Raw genomic sequence first — 4,728 nt, forward strand, 5'->3', positions numbered from 1 at the left:
CTTTGTAAAAATCAGGAATAATGAGACAGCAAGTTTGTGATGTGTGTTGTTAAGGAAAGGCATTGGGTATTGCAGCTATAACATTTTCCTAGTGTGAAGCCCCTGATTTAGGAAGCAGGGAGCCTGGGAAGAACACACAGGGCAATAGCACAAGGGGCTCTTTACTACACAGATGTTTAGGGCTGCAAGGGACCTCATGAGATCATCAAGTCCAGTTGCCTGCTGTGGGCAGGAAAGACTGTCAAACAGCCCTAGCAATGCGTGCATCTAAAAGGACGCTACCAGGAGTGGGATTTGAACCCACGCAGACATATGTCTATTGGATCTTAAGTCCAACACCTTAACCACTCGGCCATCCTGGTACAAGTATTGAGCTATCACGGTGTGGTGCTAGACCATCCTAGTGTGGGTAAGAGGCGGCAGCTTCGTCAATAAGACTATCTAGAAATGGACTAAGAATATCTAGAAATGGACTGGAAAGTTAATGTTAGCTTCAAAGATCCGGGCTCCTGTTGTCGACACTGTTTGGCTAGGCCGGGCTAGCCAAGACTATCACAGAACCATAGAAAACAAGAGTAGGAAAGGACCTCAAGAGGTCACATCCGGTCCAATCCCCTGCTCAACACAGGCCCAACCCCAACTACATCATCCCAACCAAGGCTTTGTCTACTCGGGTCTTAAAAACCTCCAAGGATGGAAAGTCCACCACCTCTCTGGGTAACCTGTTCCAGTGCTTCACCACCCTCCTAATGAGAAAGTTTTTCCTAATATCTAACCTAAACTTCCACTGCTGCAACTTGAGACCATTCATCCTCGTTTGATGGTGGGCATTGATTTCTGTGAAGCAGGATGTTGCCAATGGCTGTCCAGACATTCTTGAGAAGGAGAGAAGGTGCAACCTAGAGTTTATCTATGCTACTCATGAATCATCCCAAAGACTAAGCTTAGGCCGGCCCAGCTGTGAGTGCTCCAGACCTGGAATTGAGGTGGTGAGGACTGAGACCTTAAGGGCAGCAGTAGTATGGGTAGAGGGAACATCTCTTGACATCCTCACTGCGTTTGATCCAGGAGAGGGTGGACCTTTGTTTTGGGCAACGGCCTTGAGAATGGCATGGAGACAGGCTAGTCAGACCTGTCAGGAGTCTCTAGGACATGAGGCCTTGTAGGGTTCTGGGTGGAAGATGTTTTGTCACCATCATGCACAGGCTGTTGGCTGACCCTTAGGATGTTCTTTCTTTCAATGGCTGTGGTTGTGAATAAACAATGTTTTACATGAAAGAAGCTGTTTGGTCCTGGATGATCTGAGCTCCAACTAGCCCTGCTGAAGTGATCCCAGTTCGTTCCAGACAGCTGCCACTTTGGGACCAGTCTGAGAGGGGGACAACCGTGTTATTCCATCTGCAGCTAGGACCTGACACTTGGGAATGGATCTGGTGAAGGATTTCAAGAGGGCCTGGAGACAGAGTCAGTCTGATAACTGTGACAACAGAAGCCCCCTACACCACATTTGTTTGTCAAACCAGAACAAGGGGGAGAATCCCAAATTGGAGAATGCACTCAGTGATTCAGTGGGGGGTCTATGACTCCATGAACCCTGATGTTGAGAAAGGAGCTGACTGAAGTGTTAGAAGTGCAAGCCCAGGACTCTTGAGCCTATCTAGGTGCCTAACTCCCTTGGAAAATCAATGAAAAGGAGGTGCTTGAACAGCTTTAAAAAGTATTCCATTGGCGCTGCTTAATAGAGGTGTGTGAAAAAGGCCCTATTTGACTCAGATTCAGCCCGAATCGGGGACAGTGATTTGATTTGTTGATTCAGATCACTGCCCCAATTTGATTTGGCTGAATCTGAATATGAAGATTTGATGCTGATTCAGAGAATTGGCGATTCGGACAGAGACACAGCTTTAAAAGTTTTTCTACATACCTCGAGGTACCAGCATGGCTCTTGAATGCTGTGATGCTGGGGTGGATGGAACGTCCCACAGGAGTGCAGGAGGGCCCCTGTGTGCTCAGCAGTGAACCCAAAAGTGGATAAGAAGCACTGGTCCACTTCTGGGTCTGCCGGGGAGTGTGTGGGCCCCCCTCACCCCTCACTCTCCAGGCTCAGCGATTAGCTGCGGGGGGACCCCAAAAGAACATACACCTATTAGACCAGCATAATGTATTGCTATGGCCTTATGGCTGAACCAGGGGGGTTGGTTCATGTCTTTGGAATGAAGTCAATGATTTATAAGTCATGAGGGGCCTCATCTACAGCACGGCAAAGCCAACGGGACTTCTTCTGAAGCAGGCTAGCCGAAAAAGTCCCTAGCACCTTTCAGTTATTTTCTTTTGCAGATCCATATGATACAGGAGGTTTTCCCAGTTCGGGATCTTAAAAGAAGGTCTCTCTCCTATTTGAATCTGAATTGGGCCAAATCTCTGCCAAATCGAATCTGGGGGACTGAAGCTTTGCACAGCCCTACTGCTTAAAGACTGCAAATGAGCTATGAACCCCAATATCTGGGCCACTTCACACACCTACGCAACACGAGTCAGTCCTGGATCTGAGAAGCATCCAGCTGTATAGATAAAAGAGACATCATTATTCCTGGGGTAGTTAAGGGACTTGTCCAAGTTGACAGGTGAGGCCGGTGACCAAGTCAGGAACTAAATGTGCACTGCCTGAAGCTTGTACCACGGCACTCCTCGCAAGACTAATCCTTCTCCTGACTCCAGTGAAAAATACTCTACTATTCTATAAAGAAACTAGGTGCATGGTTACCACAGTGAGAACCACACAGAGATGGTTTCTCAGGCAGGTTTTTGTACACCACTTCTGTGCTTCAGGGCTTGGCTGGACTGGGTCCAAACTACACAGTTTGGGGAGAGATCTCTTCTACAGTTATTTTTTCTCTGGATCTGTTTTGACCTCTCCCAAAAGGCTCCTGTCTTGCTCCTTCTGGTTGGGAGGATGAACACCATGTTCTCACCCTTGTGCATCATTCCTGGGGACCAGAGCCTTGTTGCTTAGGCTGTGAAATGGGTCCTTGTGCGGATGTCTCCATCTCCTATGCAGCTCCATTTCATCAGACTGGGAGCATCAAAACGTGGGCATCACTGCACAGTAATCCAAAATTACTGCATAGTATGGGCATGTGTACGTCCATACTGTGCAGTAAATGTGACAATTTATACAACTTGAGTGTAAATTTGATCCCTGCATCATGAAGGGATCAAATTTATGCCCAATTAGTTACTTCGCAGTAATGCACATGTAGACACTTTTCTGCACAGTAACACTGTGTGTGTGGATTGAAGTTAGTCCCGGCTTTAATGTGCTTTAACACCTACATATATAACTTACTGTGCAGTAAATTTAAACCAGGGTCAATGCACATGTAGACATGTCCACTGGGTATTTTCACTGACCCTAAGGAAAAAGGGCTGGGATGTCTCTACAAGGGCATAGGACAGAGGAATTTGTGGGTTCAGGAGGTCAGAAGTGTGATAGCGGAAGGGCACACCTGCACAACTGTGTTCGTGTGTGTATTGGCCCACTCGCCTGTGTGTATGTGTGACAGAGCGCAAGCGAGAGGGGGGCAAAAGAATATGTGCGAGCCTCTAGGTGGGTATCTCTTGCTATTTGGAGTAGCAGGCTCTAGAGTTTGGCACCAGGGCTGCCAGATACCAGTCACCGCCACTTCAAAAGAATGGCTCTGCCCATTCCTTCTCATGTGTGCTGTGGAGAAGAAGAAGTGCATTTCCAAAGCCAGCCCCATTCTTTTGCTTTCGGGGAAGGGAGAGAGTTGCCAGTAATGCTTTTTTTTTTACCAGTCCCACTGAGGAACAGCAGAATATTAATGTGAATATTGTATCATGAAGGACTGTTGCTGGATTAAACCCTCCTACATGGGTACAAGGGATGTGGGACAGTTGATGGCACTATGGCAGGGGGAGTCGATTGTTGTAGGCATGTCCAATTTGGGGAATATTTCTGACAAATATGCATAAATAGCTTGAGAACATGGATCCGTTTGGGTTTTGCTCACTGTAGAAATACCGCATTGAAATTGGACAGCAGAGCAAGTATAAATCAAACCTGAACAGTAATCCCATGGTGGTGCAGATTATACCAGTGTGTAATAAGGATAACATGACATTTTGGAATGAACAAACCAAAATCAGGATAGAGTTGAATTTTTATATAAAATTGGGGCTCAATACTGATGTCTCTCCAGCTAATTGAACACAGGTACTTCCCCCCTGATATTACAATGTTCCTCCTGTGTGTAACTAAAATTAAATGAAAGTAGGATCTTAAATAGCATTAGAATCAGCTGACATTTCTGTAGCATTTTTTCCCTCCGATGCAAAGGTTTATGGGGAAACACATAGGGTTTTTTTTTCTAGTTTTTCATGAAGACGATTTTATTTTTGTGTCTTGGTTGTCAGAATTTGAAAACTGAAAAAAAAAAGGTTTTATAATTATTGTTATCTGAAAAGCAAACCACAAAATATGTTACTGAAGGGGATTTAAAATAAAACAAAAAAAACAACTTTTGATATTGTAGAATCCTAGAAAAATAGGATTGGAAGAGACCTCTAATCAAGCAAGGAATATTTCTGGCTAAACTCTCCCTACCAGTGATTATTTAACTTGCACTTGAAGCCCTCCAGTGATGGAGAATCCATCATCTCTGTCCCCCTTGTTAACGTCCCTCTTAGAAAGTTCTTCCTAATATCCAA

The 4,728-nt window shown here is 45.4% G+C and overlaps 1 non-coding gene across 1 annotated transcript; it reads right to left on the reverse strand.

Moving 5' to 3' along the window:
* Positions 1 to 279: 279 nt before the first annotated feature.
* Positions 280 to 362, reverse strand: TRNAL-UAA (transfer RNA leucine (anticodon UAA)). Its single transcript has one exon. It is a non-coding gene; the product is annotated as a tRNA-Leu (tRNA).
* Positions 363 to 4,728: the final 4,366 nt, after the last annotated feature.

The sequence above is a fragment of the Alligator mississippiensis genome, chromosome 5 (assembly GCF_030867095.1).
Source record: "Alligator mississippiensis isolate rAllMis1 chromosome 5, rAllMis1, whole genome shotgun sequence".
NCBI lineage: Eukaryota > Metazoa > Chordata > Crocodylia > Alligatoridae > Alligator > Alligator mississippiensis.